Source organism: Oreochromis aureus, linkage group 13, assembly GCF_013358895.1.
Source record: "Oreochromis aureus strain Israel breed Guangdong linkage group 13, ZZ_aureus, whole genome shotgun sequence".
In the NCBI taxonomy this organism is placed as follows: domain Eukaryota; kingdom Metazoa; phylum Chordata; class Actinopteri; order Cichliformes; family Cichlidae; genus Oreochromis; species Oreochromis aureus.
The window spans coordinates 4,304,095-4,323,007 of NC_052954.1; the positions used below are offsets into that span (position 1 = coordinate 4,304,095).

At 39.6% G+C, this 18,913-nt stretch overlaps 1 protein-coding gene across 2 annotated transcripts in view; it reads left to right on the top strand.

The window, feature by feature from the left end:
* The window catches only part of LOC116318747 (sodium/potassium/calcium exchanger 3-like), a 193,150-nt gene that overhangs the window by 140,827 nt on the left and 33,410 nt on the right, over positions 1 to 18,913 (top strand). Inside the window, exon 1 of one of the 2 annotated variants that reach the window (XM_039622075.1) lies at positions 13,063 to 13,113. The exons of the other annotated variant lie outside the window; for it this stretch is intronic. The gene's annotated coding sequence lies outside the window, so the exon portion shown is untranslated. Of the gene's footprint in view, positions 1 to 13,062; positions 13,114 to 18,913 lie in introns of those variants that run through there. 2 annotated transcript variants of the gene reach the window in all.

Below are 18,913 nucleotides of genomic sequence, written 5' to 3' on the forward strand. Positions count from 1 at the left end.
TAGGTAAAGGTCACGTAGACATTTGCTTAGTAACCCTAAAAGAGCACATTTCATGTAGCTAATCGCATATATTAACACCCCCCTTTTTGTGACACATCTCATGTGTTACAAACTCAAAATCCTTCACTCAGGTTAGGCAATTAAAAGAAAAGTTTAGTCCTATCATATTATGTATAAATGCTCCGGAGCTTAAACCTGTGTTTAAGGAATGAAATCAAATTAATCATCATGTCAAATCCTTTCTTGGCTCCATCCACAGCCTGCATCCTTGAAACGTCCTATAAACAAAAGCCTGTGTTAACCAGAACATCACCTTTTATACTCAGTTTCTCCACTTATGATCCAACCTATGTTTTTTAAAAAGAAAAGTTAAAACAGAACAATTATCAGTCATGTGTCCAACCTTAGTCCAGTCTTTTGTCAGTGTCCAGTCGGTCCAACCTATGGTCTGCCTCGTCCGTCCAGTCACCATCCATTTACACACATTCACTCACATGCATTAACATCAGGTATTGCTGACAGTGGAGACTATCTCGCAAATATTCAGTCTTCACTCTCAGCAACATCAACTCATTTATTTGTTTTACTTTGTTTTTAAGAAAATAGTTCTTTCTGCTTTTAGACTGGATTGGCTCGCGGCAATCCTTTTAGACAGAGACTTAGCCTTCTCCTCTGCCTATTGTAATCTGGAGAAGGTCACCGAGAATTTTCAGCGCTGTTATCCACTCTTTTGCAGGCCTGCTTAGAACAAAAATGAGAAGAAGAGAGCTGATTGTTAGCTCATCAAAGTACAAAACAAAATCACCTGACAGGTTTTTTCTAAGTGCACTGTTATAAAAACTATGGGCCCTTTTAGACATGTCCATGTTTATCAAAACTCCCTCTATTAAAATGAAAACAACAGCCCCAAAAATCTTAAACCATCTTAAATTTCACCCATTCAACGCACTGAAAACCTTGTCCAAACTGCACCGCTTTTACACACAACCATGTCCCCTTAGACACTTCACCATACTTAGATTCAGCCTAAAATATAAACACGTTATAACAATGTGTCAACACTAAATTATAAATTTCTTGTCCAAATCTGCACCTTCAACAGAAATGCATGTTGAAACCTTAACACCTTATTGAATTATTTTCATTTTCTTTCTATACTAATCACTTACTCTTATCAATCAGTGCAAAAGCACTCCTAACTCACTCTTATAAAACTGCTTTAATCACTTTTCTTCTGTTAATTTCCATTTATTTTATTAAACATTCACACCATTCTCTCACTCATACAACCAGCAAGCTGATCTTCATTGCATACGCTTGTGTTCTTAGCCGGGTTTTCAATCAATGTCTCTATGCATCAAGTTTTGATTAGACAAGCTTCATGAGCTTGTCTTTGTAGGGTTAATGCATTTTCTGTTTGTGTGTGGTATTTTGCATCTATGGCTTCGCAGTCTCCCAGACTCCTTCCCAATTCTCCAGTTAAGCAGTTTTTTTCTTTCCCGAATTACTAGCCCAAACTTTTGGTCTCCCACCTTAAATAAAAGCACTCCTGGTCTTCAGCCAGGAGTTAGGGCTTACTTTTCAGGTTCCTGGACACATCATTCTGTGAACAATTCAACCAGAAACTTGCCTTAACCTATCCATTGATGTTAACCTATAATTTTCTTCCGACTGCTGCTGTGGAGAATTTGTCCGGTTCTGCTTTTACTCCTGAGAATAACAAAACTAAGACATTTTCATTATTATCACAAGTGCCTAAATAACCCATTTCTCTATCTCTGATCAGAAACACCAATTATGCCATGCATGTAAGCGTGTTCTTCCTTGCATTTTATGTTAATTGAGTGTAAACTGCTTCTTCATTGCATCCTATATATTCATATTTAATTTATGCATTTCACCACTGAGCTTTAGATTCAAACTATCTCACTTCTAATTCATTTCAAAATAATCTCACATGTAACAATTTGTATGTGTGTTTTCTATTCCTTAAGGTAATGACAATTATTTCTTTCATTATTCTCACCTTTTCTAGTGTTTACCTCTTTGTTATGCTGTGGTGGACATCCCTAAACAGTCATGAGTTCAGGCTTTCAACTTTCAATCCAATTATATCCTATATTCTCGCAGTCCAACTCGTCCAGCTTCATCTCTCACTGGTCCTCTCTGCACAATGTCCTGTTCGGGCTTCAAAGCTCCAGTAAACACAGTCTCAACTCAGCTGTTGTCTTCTTCTCTGTTTCTTTACAGTCTTTCTTTCAGATTAAGTCCCAGCATGGCAAAATATCACTCAATGTCCAGTGCTCTTCCACAATTCTTTATCCCACTGTTCAACTGCCCAGCCTGTATTTTCACAGTACATGTTGCAGTACTCTTACATGCTGCTGCTGGTCGTCAGTCGTCATCAGTGTTAATGGATCAGTGGCACTGTCGTTTGCCTGCTGTATTCAAGTCCACGATGTTCTGTCGGTCTTCATCAGGCGATTGACTGTCCTTTGAACTTCTTCTCCGCTTCAGGGACAAAGTGAGAGATCCAGCCGCACAATTTCGAGCAAAAACTGGCTTATTCTCCCAATTCTTTAATCTACTTTTCTGCTGCTGAACTCAAGGTTGCAATGTTGAGAGAGTCCACCTGTATTGACACACTAAAGCATACAATTAGTAATATATTCATTTTTCTTAAAGGCTTCATTTGCTCCATGGGCCTCGTCTGTCTCTCTGTGTTCTTTCTGTACACACTCAGTTCCCATATATGGGCATGCAAAGTTCCTGTTCACTATTTCCTGTCGCTGCAGCCCCGGTACACAGAGCCATATTTCCTGTTCTTCAAACTAATCTAACTCCTTTATTCCATACACACGTTTAAAGGTTCTAACCTCTTTAGTCATTCAGTAATCGTCTCACACACTGCCTTTTCTTTCAAACTCCCCCTTTTCACTTACTCAGACAAATCACACAGTCACTCAAATCAAATACTGACAGCATTCACACAATTAAAATCACTCGAAATACGCTTTCATACGAGTATCTTGGACATGCCTTCCATGATCAGAAAGAGCAAGTCAAAAGAAAAAGAAAAGAAAACTGAAACCTCTCATAACATCACTGAAGGTCAAATATCTTCATAGACCCAAAAGTAAGCATATTATTTCCCTAGTCAAAAGTCAAACCGTTACTCACAGTAATTTTTAATCTCACAGCCTTTGTGTTTTTAAAACTAAAAAGAGGAAGGAACAGCGCCCAATTTAAACTGCGCATGTTGTCACTCAACAACACACACACAGAAAATGTAACTGTATATATTATCTCAAACTGAAACAAAACCCATCTAAAATCCTAAAACATCTTACTTCGACACCCCAAAACACACATCGCTTACAGACATCTTTATTAATTAAATTATCTCAAATTCAATTTCAGTTCTCAGAACCCAGGTAACGGTCTTAACTATCAACAGTTTATGTATCCTATCTCAAAACCCCGCAAAAAGTCATACAGTCGTGGCAAGAAATAAAACTTTACTTACATATTGTAATAAACAAAACCAGCGTCTTAAGTACATGCATCAGCAATGTCTAGCAGTCTCTATAAACTTCCTCATACTCTATGGACCTCTCAGCTGCCTTATTTGCATTCTCACACACACACACACAGTCTAAAAATAATACCAGCCTGACTCACAGACTCAGACAAGTCTCTTAATATATTTACACAGACGTCCTATGATTACAACTGCACAGATTTTAGGCCTCTCATTTCAAAACCTACACAATTTAGACAGTTTTTAAATTAACCTCCAAGGGACAAACTCCTGAGTTTTTGTGATCAATTTAACCAGTCTCGGCCCGGGCCGTGGTCAAATATCTAAGACCCTACACAATTTAAAAGCGTCAACCAACTCAACCCCTGCCGAAAAGCTCTGTTTTGGGAAACTTCACATCCCAGGCTTCCCGAAGTTTTAAGTTAAAGTTACACGCCCGAAACCCGGTTTCTACTGACCAAAAAAGTGCAAACCACCGTCCCGGACGGCAAAGTGGTCCAACCACTAGTTATTCTGGAGTGCCCCAAGCTCCACAGTGACCAACTGACTATCCCTCAACTGAGGACAAGGTCTAAGCGTCCTTGACCTTGGCAAGCGTTACCTCTGAGCAATGCACTTGTTAGACTCCCAGAGTCCCGTTCTATACAATTTAATTATTTTGAAGACACCCCAAAAATCACAAACCCACCATATCGGTGTCCAAGCCCGGCTTTATATTCAATTGAGACTTTAATGTCACAAACTTCACCAATTACCTATTATTCTAAATTCTCTTTATTCTAATTCCTCTTTATTCTAAATCCTCTTGTCTTCGCAGTCCAACTGCTTTTCCTTTAATCAGTACTGTCACTTAACCTTACATTACCATAACTTCAACTTCAATTCTCATGAGATTTTCACCAAAATCAAAACAGACCTTTACCAGTAATTTTCAGTGAGTAGACTTTCAATTTTGTCAGAACCAATTCAGCACTGTTTGGAAATAATTCAACAGGTAGTGCCTTACCTTTGAATAAGCCGGCTTATGTCCACTCACTTCGACCACTGACTCGTGTCTGCCTGTTTGAGCACCTTGGACCCTCTCAGTCTCATTCTCCGACTTATCTCCCTCAACCTCGGCCAATGCACCAAATGTTACGGGTTCGAAATTGAGGATGAGAGTAAAACAATGATAGTCCAGAAGAGGTGGTTCAAACAATTGATTTTAATGCACGCAGCGTGGAGAGGTGCAAACTGCAAAACAGTTGTACATCTCTCTCCAAAATACACTCTAGATTGCTTTTATAACATCAGGGTATTGTAACGCCCCTTCTTGCGTTTACAAGCACATAATTTGCATGTACAGAACATTCATGTATTTTAAGAATTAAATGCAACATAGAGGTTCCTCCTTGTGGCATACTCTTCCGAATATGGTGATGACCTAAGGCCTTTGAGGTCACCATGGACTGGACATCCTTCCGTCACCTGTAACTAAGCAAACTCAAATACCACAAGAAGCTGAATACATTCAGGCCTTTGCTCAGCTACTATTTTACTGTAACAATATACTCAGCATATGAGTTATGATACATATATATTTAACTCAATCATTTTAAAGTAGTTATAACTGCACCTGTAATAAACATGTTAATATTTGATTATGATAACCCCTATAATATAAATTATAACATAATGCCAGCAGCTTCAATAAACACTTTGATGAAATGATAATTAATGCAATGATAAGATGATGGTTATGTAAAATAATCCCTGTAATTCCACAGCATCCAGTCAGTTAGCTAGTTAGTACCTTGGGTTTAATATCGGCACATGCACATATGACAAAATAACCAGTTTCTCTCATTTACATTTCAAACAGGACAGTGGTAACAACAGCAGGCTACGGACAATGTTAAGTTTTAGATTTTAAATAGGCTATATAAATTTCAATGGGAGCAACAGGACAATCAAATATCGCTGATTTTACTACAGAGTAGGACGGATTATAGGGTAGCAAACATAGTCGGGAAACACGTTTTCAACACTGCAGGTTACCTGGGTGTAATGTTTTTCAGCTAAAAATAACATGGCCTGACTCCTACCCAACTATAAAAAGAGTAACTGAAGGTTAAATGCAGCTAATATGTCCTGTTTTAAGGCAGGCGCTTCCACGTCCGCTCTGCTGCGTCTCAGCCACCATTGCTCTGGCAGCAACGGAGCTAGAGCCAGAGTAGGGGAAAGACGAGCTGGAACAAACCATTTTCGGAGGGGGAAGGGGTTATTTCGATTGGTAAATATTAGATGTCCTTTCCTGTGTATTTACAACAATAAAAGACACAGTTATCTGTGTGAGCATCATGGAGCAGGAGAGATTAGAAGTGAGTCTCCAACACTAAAAGGTGAACATTAGGCTTAGGATTTCTATCAACCATCCAGGTCAGTTTCCACTCAGTGAAAGGTTTCAGCTCTATAAAAGTATCACCTGCCTGCTTCCGCAGCTGAATTATAATTATTATGGCCACAACTGGGAGTACACACACACATACACCATTCAACACATTTGGTAAACCATACAGGTGGTTAACATATTGGAGCATGTTGAATTCAGTTCAGTTTTATTTACGTAGCACCAAATCACAAAAACAGTCACCACAACGTGCCTAAAATGGCTGATTGTTGCCTGACTCTAACCACTAAAGGTCAGATGAATCCCTGGTAGGTTGCTCAGCAGAGTATACAAGGACTGTATACACAAAGTCTCAATTATTCTCTGTAGATTCATCATTTTTGTTATATTAATTTTTTTTTTTTTAATTACTTGCTAAAAGGTTTTCCAGACTTTTGAAAATGCTCCTTTAAAGTTTTTATGGATTCTCTTCCAACAGCACCTTTTCTGCAAATCTGAATTAATATCTTAGGTCTTTCACTTAAATAGCTAATAATGAATAAATGGTCTTTCAGTGTTTTATCATTTAGTAACTTAGCATAACGGGATTCGTGTCCTGTAAGGAAGTTTCCAGTTTAAAGGTGATAAACTGCAGCTGAGCCTTATGTCTTAATGTTGTATATCAGGTTTACCTCTCACTCTGTTTCTAATCTAAAACATGGCAAGGCTATTATAGTACCAGTCAAATTAAAATAACAATTAAAGAGCTACAAGAAGGAGCAGAGGCAGTTTTGTTGTTGTTGTTGTTGTTGTTGTTGTTTTCCCCACACTGACAACCCAGGGAGTACAGAGGTCACTTGCCCAGCTACTGTAGCTCAGGGGTGGGCTAACGTGAACCTGACGCCCCCTTCACTATGCCACCTATGGTGCTAATTATGGCCCAGGGCTGCAGACACTCGGAGGGATAGTTTATGGAGAAGCGAAGCGGAGCAGACGGCAGCTAAACCGTTCACTCAATCTTCCTGCTCTGCTCTCCTGCTGTCTTTTCCTTTGTTTTCCCATTGGACGTGTTTCTTTTTGCAGTTATCTGTATTATTTTGTTGCCTTTTCCTTCATATCTTAAAAGCCATCACAAAGACTTGTTTATTTGTATTTATCTAACATGATGTTAGTGGGCGGTTTACAGGAAAATGCAGTAAATAGAATCGACCTCTCTGTTTGCCCCCCTCTCTTTCTCTAATTTCTACACTTTTCTTTCCTGCTGACAAATGTCCGACGTGTTAGGTAATACCACCCACTCACTTGTAAGCACTTGTGGTAGAAAATAAATGCAACCACATGCTGCAGTTTGTGTATATGTGTGTACTTAAATGCTTTCTTCTGCAGTAACGTGTTAACGATTAGCAAGCTTAAGGCCACGGGGTTGAACATTTTCAACTTACATCATATTTCTGCTGCTGCTTACATGCACGTGTCGTGCAGACCGTGCCTGTCTGAAGCTACTGAGTTCAGCATACAAAGTATAGAAAGTAAGAAACTAAACTAAACTTACACATTCTTCTTAATGCATTAAAATACATTTGCAGGATTATGTCTGTGAAGGTTACACGGCTGATTTGCTCTGTGTGTGTGTGAGTGCATGCACTTGTAGCTGTAGTTTACCCTCACAAACCTGCAGTTCAAGTACAAGTTTTACCTGTTGAAACATGTTGGCTTGTACTTTTTAGACTAACATCATCTGTTGCCAATTTGGGTCACACTTTTTAATGTTTCACTGCTACAATTATTACCCATATCCTAATCCCTGGATTAGATTCTCATTTGCAACAGTATCTATACCATGAGTGCTGCCTTCTCTTTTTCTGGGACACCACTTCACACAGACGTATAGATAGCAAGACTGAGATGAATAAATAGTACTTTACATTTATGTTACTGTATTTTTTTGCCAGACAAATTAATACAGTATTGTTATTGATGTTATTTGCATTTTTAATCTATTTTAAAAATAAGTGACCCTTAATTTTTTGTCATTTTCATGTGTTGTGGGATCAAGTTTGAAAGTCTAGTATTGTGGGAATCCCAGATGATTAGAGAGACCTACTTGGCTCACACAAATGATGGGATCAGGTGGTTCGGTTTTTCTGTGTGGGGCAAACATACTGAAATGGGTGTGCTTCTTTCAAGACGACATGTGGAATAAAGTTATTTAGAGTAATCACTTTCATACTATGATGAAGCACTTTCTTTCTCTTCAAAGATGAAAATGCCTATGACTACTCTATGAATGAATGCTTCATTCATTCAAGCAATCACTGGATGGTTTGAGTTTGAAATAATGTGAATCCCATGCTGTGGCCTTCAGTGTCACCAAATGTCAGTCCAACTAAAGGACTATGGGAGATTTCATGGTACTGTGTTAAACTCCACTGCGATCATAAAAACACAAAATGAGGAGACATCTTTTCTTTGCTAGTTTCAGAGAATTTTAGGATCAGTCCATACCTTGTTGTTTTTTTTCTTTTAAAGTGATGTAATTTTCTTTAATGAGAGCAGGGCTGCTGTTTGCTTCTGCACTCTCCTTATACACGCTGCAGCATGCTTATGTGTGCATCTGTCCAACACAGCAGATGGTACAGCATGCTTTTTCATAGATGTAGGAAAAGCCATCTGTCATCTGCATAAAGCAGCATCTTTTCTGCAGTTCTTCAAACACAGCAGCCTCCTTAGATCAGTTTAATGATGCATCAGCTTTGCCTCTTCTTTCTCTCCTTTCTGTGTGGCTCTGTCTCTGCTGGAGCCACAGGGCTCTTATGTAATGCTTGTGATATTACGTAAGCGTAGGGGGTGGGAGCATTGTGGGTCAACTGTTTCTCTGCCACTGAGTCTTATGTCTCCACTGAGGTCAATCCACATTGGTCTTACACAGCTCTACAATTTTACAGATAAACTTGTGTGTGTGTAAAGCTAACGCGTATCTCAAATTTATGGCATTTTCTGGACGAAATAACAAGCATAGCATCTGTGATTTGATGTTTTGGCCCTTATATGAAATGAACCCATTGGTTTGGTTTGGTTTTCATTTTACTTGTTTATTCTTATGATAAAATACTGTGTGGTGATTGGAAACATGTTAACAGTTTTCAAAACCTGAAAATATGACCAAGTAATAGTAATAGTCATATTTACTCATACCAAGGGATTGTCTTTAGACTAGAGATGGACCGATCCGATATTACGTATCGGTATCGGTCCGATACTGACCTAAATTACTGGATCGGATATCGGCCAGAAATAAAAAATGTAATCGATCCATTAAATATCAAAAAAGCACCTCACAAAACTTGCAACACGGCGTAACTCGGCTCATAACCGTAGCATGTCGGAGCAGTGCGCTCACGTGATAGAGCGGCTGTGTGTATTTGTAGCCTCACTGCCAAACCAGCATTTCATCTCCGAGGAAGTTATCCCAGAGAGAAGTAAAGCAAGCGTGTAACGGTGTGTTCACACCGAACGCGATAGAGGCGGCCAGAGCGTCAGGTTTACATGTAAAGTCAATGGAAAGAGCGCGATGACACGCGATTGCGCGTCCAGCGAAAATTCGGAGGCAGATTTGGGTCGCCAAAACGCCTGAAACGCGCATCAGTGTAGCGCGTGGGGCGCGTTTGACTCGCGAAAAAAACCACGCGGGTGAATTTTTGTGTTGCATTTTGTGCATACGCGTGTTTCGCCTCTACCGCTCGAGTTGGAAAATCTGAACTCCAGCGTCAAATCGCGCCGCGACAACCAATCAGGAGCCTGGTGACGTGGCTGTGACCTAGGTCAAAGGGGCAGATCCAGCCAAAACCCTTCATTCTTTAATGGAGGGAAGGCTAATCAACGCCGTAGCAAACAACCCGGAGCTGTACGACACCAGCTGCTTTGTGTACCGAGACAGGAATATAAAGGACCGAGCTTGGAGGAAGAAATGTGAAGAGATCGGGCAACCTGGTAAGTTCATTAATTTCTCTTTTACATTTTTCACTGACCGAGGAAGCCGCAGACAAAGCTAGCAAGCCACCGCTATTTTCCCACTGATGTACAAATACCGTTCTGCTTTTATGCATGTTGTCATATAGGAATATATTTTGTTTATTAATAAACGGCACACAGTGGTCCCGCTCATCCGTCACTGCCTCGCTTTTTCGCTGTTTTTTTTTTTTTGCACAGTACAGCATTGCATTCTGCAGCCTGATTGACAAATCTCCTCCGTGCTGTGTCTCCTGCGCTTGTCAAATTTATCATGTTTTGTTTTGATAACCATCACATCCAATAGATAAAACAGCACAAAAACACCCATAACTATGACCCTCATTCGGAAATAGACACCTGCACCGCGAGGGGAAAAGGCGCACGAAAGTGGCAGGCAGATGAAGACAAAACACGGCATAATACTTTTATGTTCTGCAATCTACAAAGGTTTGCACTTTGAGAAACAACTTGTAAGAACTGTGACTAATGTTCATGTGTGGGGGGGAAAAAGTGTATAAAGTGCATGGCGAGGGGCTAGTTATTCTGACAACCCCTGCTGCAATAAATGAGGGACCACTGTATATACTTTATCTATGATTATTGTATTCAACCTGTTAACATTTAATATTGTCTTGATAGAACCAGCTGATTCTGCAGCAGAGCATCCCCTGTTGCTTCTCCTTGCTCCCCAGTCCCTGAGCTCCTGCTGCTGCACCCACAGGTATGCAATTGTAGCATCAGATGTACAGCAAGCACTGATAGCTTTTTACTCGGTGGGATTCCCTTGTGATCACCTTTACTAAATATCTACAACCAATCTGATTATATCCTGTTTTTTGTGTTTGTTTGTTTTTTTCAATGTTGAAATGAAAATCTAGTAGCAGCCTTCTCATTTCTTTGTGTATTGTGCTGTTTTACAGGCCTAGAGAGGAGGACAGCTCCGAGGCAGCTGAGGGACTGGTCCCAGGACGGTCCATCGGTGGTGGAGCTGGCCATCCTGGTGTCCCTGAAGAGGCCACGCCAGTCTCCAATGGCGCATTTCCTCCTCAGCCTTGTTCCTGCTCTGGAGAGCAGCTGGGTCCTTTTTATTCCTGTCTCTCTGTAAATACTTATATTTTATATATTTATGTTTAATGTTTTTCTGTTTGAGAATTTTAATATTATTTCAAATAAATTTTTTATAATGACTAATGTCTCAGTTCTACTACACAGCAAATGTTGGCACACGACTTGACACATGTAGAATTTATTTCATATTATACTAATGACAGAATATACTAATACAGTGGGATGCAAAAGTTTGGGCAACCTTGTTAATAGCCATTATTTTCCTGTATAAATCGTTGGTTGTTACAATAAAAAATGTCAGTTAAATATATCATACAGGAGACACACACAGTGATATTTGTGTTAAATGTGATAAATCAAGCAGGTGCATAAATTTGGGCACCACAAAAAAGAAATGGAATAAATATTTAGTGTATATCAATGTGTGTGTCCTATGTGATATATGGGGTGCCTTTGTCTGGACGTGCTTCCCATCCAGAGCTCCACAGCAGAGAGGGAAGTTCCAGCGCTCCTGGAATCCCTCTGTGATGGACCGCCAGTCTCCAGGTGAAGGCACAGCCATTAAGTCGCCCACTAGACAGTCCCAGATGGCCGTCGCTACCTGGGGGTGATCTGGCACACCGTGGACACACTGACTCTGAAACTGAACGCGATGGTCCTGAAGGAGTCCCCGTGGCAAGGAACCTGGACAAAATTGTTCAAAATTAGTATTATGTGTACTGCAGTTACAAAATACATTATTCAAATTCCAAAATACTTTTGTGATGTCAGATTTAAATTACAAAACATAAATCTTACATAAAACATTTTGTAATTATAAGGATAATTACATAACATATATTAGATATAATATAAAACAGTCAGTTGTGTTTTGTTTTAACTTTACCATATCATAATTTGATTGGTAGCAACTTTTACCACTACAGTGTGCCAATCACTCATAATTCCTAGACATGTCAATCAGGTAGCAATGAAGTAAGACATTAATAGAAATAAAGAGTTGTATGTTGACATGTAGCCCTTTCCTTGCTTAAATCATTGTTAATATTTTTGAAAAATTAACCTGTGATAAGACATAGCTTATCAAGATAGAATATGCTAGATAGAACCATATAACTAAAGATGAACCAAACTGTTCACAATTTTATCTAGCTCTCAGTTTAAAGAAAGGGTGCTGACCCCTGTTATAGAGTCTGACAGCTGCAAGGATTATATACAAATACTCACCTATACCAGAATTAAACCAGGTGTAAATAAAAAAGAAAAAAGGAGTGAGTATCACTACAAAGATTAACCCACAGTGGTCCTCATACCACAGTTTGATATCAGCAAACACTGAGAGCATACATTGATAGACACCACAGCCATGCTATCGTTGCTAACACTGATAACAGCATAAATTGAATTAAATCGGGACTTGATGAGAACTGTCGAGTATCACTAGAAATATTATAAACAATCGTCTCCATACCACAGTTTGCTATCAGTAAACACCGACGGCATTCACTGATAGCATACCACAGCCATGTTAGCAGTGTATAAACGATAGTTTAGCATATATTAGCACAGGTATCAATAAAGGACTACCGTATTAAACACTTTCACTAACCTCAGGCAGATGGACAGGCGCTCTGCAGGTGGGATTGAGCGCCTGTAGTTGGTGTCTAGGCGGGCGATTCTGGGACCGACGCGGGACAGCAGGTCCTCAAACTGGGCGAGTGAAAGACGGTGATATCGCTGAAATCGGCCGTCATCCAGGCGCTGCTCCTCGAGCAAGTGGTGAAACTCACCAAACTGCTCACGCCTCTGGAGGACCTGATGGACCCAGGTACGGCGAGGACGTCCTTAACGCCGCTGCTCTGCTCTCCACAGTAAATAGAGGAGGGAGACTCTCTCTTCAAACGCTAGCTCGACAGCTGCCATCTAGCAAAGATACCGTCTGGCACAACTTCCTCCCACATCCAGTGTTGCCAACTCCTCAGTAAGGAAAATCGCTATTGGCTGTCCTAAAAGTCGCTAGAAGTCGCTAAATGACGTCATCACCTAATTTGCATAATTGGTCACGCTAATGTAATTGTAACCTATGTTGTTGGAGAGAGAAATAACATCGTGGAAGAGACCTAAAGTGAGTAAAAAACGTCCTACATGCATTTAGAATTTATTTAGAACTACAAATTAAATTTCTTTTAGCAATTATTGTTTTTAATGTCACAATTCCAACCCTGCTCCTTTACCCGGCTTGGACCGCAAAAGTGACCGAAATAGGCACTCTGGTGGAGTTACTTTGTGTTTGTGTGTGTTTATAAGTAGTTTTAAACCTTGTGATCCACAAAACAGCATAAGAGTAAAAGATTAAAAGAAGAACTGACTGCGTTACAGCACCCGCTGCTTGTTGAGAGTAAAAGCGATACGCGCTTTCACGTCTTTTTTTAGCGACTTTTTATAGAAAAAAAGTCGCTAGGGGGTCTGAAAACTCGCTAAATATAGCGACAAAGTCGCTAAGTTGGCAACACTGCCCACATCCCTCCCACATTTCCGGTTCACGCGCGTCAAAATATGCAATTTTGACGCGCGATGGATTTTTCTTGGACACGCGTTGAGGTGCGAATGTGCACGCGTCAAATTAGGGGCGTTTGGGGCGTTTTCGCTCGCGTCTATCACGTTCGGTGTGAACACACCGTAAGTTCATCTCTGAATGTTTGTAAAGCGTTCCCGCGTTAAGCATATGGAGCGACTGCCTCTGCCCTCTTCTCTCTCTCTCCCTCTGCTGCTGCTACTTCAATCATGAAACTGCTTAATGATCAGCTGATCGGCTTTTCTGTCGCGAGTCTGTCTCTCTTGTTTGTTTTTGGCCCACTTTGCACCAGAAAGAGGAAACCAGCGGCGGAACAACAGCAGCACGTTTAACCTTGATAAGCTGTTGTTAGAATTTATTTAATATTACTTTCTACAACAGGATCGTTTTCTACGTAGCTGACGGCTGGTAACTGTGCAGGGGCGGATCTAGCAAAGTTTAGCCAGGGGGGCCGATATGGCATTAACAGGGAAAAGGGGGCACAAAGACATACTTTTCTTTCTTATTCTCATTTAAAATATCTAGCTTTTAATAAATAATTAACTGAATCTTACACCCACAGTTTTAATCTGATGTAAAATGTATAGAAGTCCATTACTGTATATAGTAACTGTTAAGTCTAATATACCCTAGTAAGCTATAGTACTTTTTCCTTTGGGAAGGTACCATCTGTGCAGTCTGCAATTCTGTTGAAGAAAGATGTTGAATCTATTTAATTATTCTTGAAAAATAATTTATTTCTGTGCATTTTTTTTCACACTGCATCAAATTAAAGTTGATTACGTCGATTAAGCATCATGAGGTGGAGGGTGGGTGGTTCCCTATTTTTTTTTTTTGCTGGGAGTTTGCTACCCTATTAAGTTAGGTTGCTTAATATTTCTGCTAAGTACTCTTTAAAATACCAGAATAGGAAGGATGGAGTAGGTTTAAGTTTATTAGATTGATCAGTATTGCTGAACTATGAAATATTTTGGGCGCAGTGTATTTTTTTTTACATACAGGTATAACAGAATAGCTTTAGTGTTGTTGTTTATTTAAACTTGAGTATGAACTTATACAAAATGCAGCAAGATATTAAAAAAACAGTTTTATTGATTAAAAAACACACTATATCGGATTCATATCGGTATCGGCCGATATTCAGATTTATGATATCGGTATCGGTATCGGACATAAAAAAGTGGTATTGTGCCATCTCTACTTTAGACTCTAGTACTTTCTTCATTTTACTGCTAGGAACATTAATACATATCTAGATATCTATTATGTATGAGACAGTCTCCACTTTTATGCAGTTTAAGCATTTACTCAGGATCTGAGTCTGGCTGCTTTGACTAAGTAAAATGTGACCCACATACTTGTAATGTATGTGAAGCCAGGCTTGTGACTTTTAGCTTCTTGCAGCCTACACTACACTTGCCCATATTGACTTTTGGCACACACATTTTCTGATGATTGGCAAAATTAGATTACCCCAAAATATTAAGTATAACAATGGCCATTTATAACTCAATTTAAAAATAATATCATTATAAATCACAGGGTGTAAATCACAGACATCCTGTGATTCAGGGTGTCTACACTCTTGTGTTACAGCTCAGTGTAACACAAGAGTGTACACTTGAAGTAAGACTGCCTTTGAAGTAAGACTGTCTCCACTGTTTTAATGAGCAAAAAATTCAATACACACATTTATGAGGCTGGACGGTGTAGTACAATGTCGGCTAATTCTTAATTAGCTAGGTATTCATTAGCGACACTGAAAAGGATAAGTGGAAGAGAATGGATGGATGGATAGTTTTTTTTTTTTTTTTTTTTTTTGGAGATAATGCAAACCAAGAATGACTAATGCTTTGACACACTCACCAGTCAAAGGTTAGTGAGGGATAGAAATTTCCAGGGGAATGGGGATCAAAGATGCGCGCGCACGCACGCACACACACACACACACACACACACACACACACACACACACACACACAAAGAATGTAATGTAATGCAGTGTGACTGAATGCACTATTCATTCACACATCTGGTTAAATGTTTTTAAGCTTTCACACATCCCTGCAGCACTGAGGTATTTAACTACCTGTGATCTCAGTTAAGAAAAGGCTCAATGATCCAGGATGCTCACATCTGAAAAGGGGGTTCTTAATGTCAGATGCTGTCGAAATGAGCTTCCCCTGCTCTTTGTGGAGCCTGCTTTTTAGCATCTTTCTGCAAAATTTTCTGCCTGTTTCTGTTTTAATTTTTATAATTGGCACACTGCCCTTATGTGCACTATTTTGTGCAGTAAGACCAGACAGCTTTTTTAGGCGAAATGCTCTGATAAACCCACATCTAACATATTTATGAGCTTTATGAGGTGTTAATTTGTGAGTGTTGTGTTTATAGCTTTCTGTTTCTCAATGGCAGAAAAAAAACATTTTAGGTGTTTTTTGGCAGGTTTTGGCAAATAGTTTGTACAAAAACTTTAATTTACCACAGTGTGTCTGTGTATGTGTGTTTATTGCTTGGTTCTTCATTCGCTTTCCAGTTTTTCCTTGTTTCTTTCTTTTATGCCTTGGCTCTAAATAAGCCTCATTTCATTCAAGTTGAAGCCTGTGTCACAATTTAAAATTTGTGACCACATTCTACCATTTCTTTGTAAGAACATAATTGCAGATAGGTGGTTCCAAGCCACCAAGTGGACCTTAACAATAATGCTTCCAATTATAAAAAGTAGATCTACACTGTAATCAGCTGACCTGTGCTGAGATTTGCATGTTTTGTGGATATAACCATCAGCATTCTACAGCATTTAAGTGGTTGTTGCATGATCTGTCACAAGGGACAACCTCCGCTCAGGGCCAATGTGAAATTGGCAAAAACTAGTTTCTCTAAGTGAACTTCAGGACGGCTTCTAAAGCCAGACGATCACTATAAAGAAACATAAACATGAAGTGGATAAATGACAGTTAATCTGTCTGTAGTGATTGGTGTCGAAAAACAACATGTCATAAGTCATATTTGAAAAGTAGCACAGTGCATGTGGAGTATGCACCTTGATCATTGCAGTGTGTTATCCCCACATGTTTATTAACTTAAAAGCTGTTCCTTTGGCTGATTGCTTTACTTTACTTAAGCTTTACTTAAGTCCTTCAGCTTGGTGGTTTCATCCAGCCTAAAACCAAACAAACCTAAATAGGTCACTTTTTATTCTCCTCAAACTGAGCTCTTTCATTTTGGTATTATATGAAAACTGTATGTGAGGCAGGGCACTCCTCACCCTACTCTGCACATGTACCTATGCAATGCTATCAGTAATCACTTGTGGGCAGACTGACAGTGTTGGAAAATCTGTTCAATACGGACGTCAGGCCAAGGCATGTATCTGTTCAATCCTAAACCAAGACGCATATTCATATAGGACTATTTTCAACATTTAAGCACTTACAGTAACAGAACCCCTCATCCTAAGTGTCAGAGGATGACTAAGGAAGCACGAACCCTGTGTTGCAGCCAGGTTACAGCTGGGGGATCTACCGCAGTGTGCTTATCTGTCAAATTCCACCAAATCTCATCAAGATAGACTTTTTGCAAAAAATTTGTGCATGTTTGTTTGCCACCGATAAAACAAATAAAAGCTGTCTTCAGAACTGGCGTTGTCCAGCTCTGGGTTCGTGCAAAGTTTAAGCTGCTCCTCTCTGTCGTGATAAATGACATTATATAACTGCATTTTAGATAAATAACATAGACACATAATACAATAAACCAGTCAGAAGCTTAGTTTTAAAGCTTTTTCTTAATACTAAATAAATATTGTAGACATTATTACAAAGTAATATCTCCAAAAAGTTTAATGCACTCTGTATTTCACTTGTTTTAAATTTCTGGGAAACAGTCTCACAAATACATAGACAAAAAACAAAAATAGGCATTCTGAATATAATCAGGAAACTTTCAAATGTAAATGAAGGAAAACAGAAACAAAACTGCTTATGTTCAAGGCAAAACAAAAGTTCTGAATGAAAAAGGCACAAGAGGTACTGTACTAACTCAGTAAAGTGGGCAGTGAGCCTTATATAGATATGGGACCACAAATCGAGTGTGGTAGTGAAGTTGTTCATTTGTCTCTATGCTCCATAAGTAGAAAAATGTTTATGCATGGGTCAGTTATTGTAATCAGCGCCAAAATCTCTCCAGACCTTTCAACAGTGTCCTCATTTTTTGAGTCTTTATGTGGCGTCTTGTTCGGTCAAGTTTTGTTAACATGGTGTCATTTTGTCGTATATCTCATTGCATGCCTAAGGGCATCATTAAACCCACCGTCCTTTACAAGAAGGTTATGTTAAATTGACATCACATCGATGCTGTCACAAACTGTTGTTTCTGCCAGTTGTGCACTTCAGAACATGAAAATACCATGCAGTAATATTAGTGGTTATGTTTCAGCCTTGCCAGCATATTTGTAGTGGACTGTGGAAGCATGTGCAAGACGCCTGCACAAATCCCAGTTAAACCCTTGGCTTCACAGTGTATCAAAGTCAAATTTCAATCTAACAACAGTGGAATTACAGTGATACTAAAAGTTTAACTGTCACCACCCAGCTCCAGGTTTCAAAGCTCTTTCCAAGATATTGATATGAACAGAAGTAGAAAAGTTGGATTTACTTCTTTTTGTCCACCAGCACTGCAAACTCCTGCACGGGCATTCAGCCTGTTAGAACAGTAGTTATTTCGTGGTATGTTGCCTGTTCTTCCATCTGGAAGTCTCATTATGAGTGCCAGGCTTGAAGGGAAACGAGAGAGAAGAGACAGCTTCGTGACAATGGCCCGTCAAACACACACAAACACGCAGCTCTGGTAGGAATAGAGTTGGCCTGTGTCTGTGCCTGCATTGGCTGGCCGGGTTGAGTGAGCCTCTAATCTGTGAATTGAAAACACAAAGATTCCTGGAAAGAAGAAGTCATGCCAGTAGGCTGAGACTGTTATTGTCTTTGTTATTCTGGGGCTGTGTGGAATTGGCAAAAGCAGCATCTCATCAGCATCTATATGAGCCCGCGGATGTTGCGATTTGTGTGTTTTTGTAATGTGTGCGTGAGAATCTGCATACAATCTGTGTCAGATGTGCGACAATGCAGACACTGAACTTAATTGTTCTGTTCTCGACATGTTCTCAGGATGATGTGGCCTGCCATTTTTATCCGTGTGTGTGCGTGTAGCTGTGCACAACTGTCCTGGCTGTGCGCGTTCAGTATGAAGCACATTTTGCTGATGGAACCGGCCAATAAAGGGAAAGCTGTTTTCTGACAGATTTGTTTCCCACAGAGTTGATAAGTACCTTTCACTTGCTGACTGACTTTCTGTT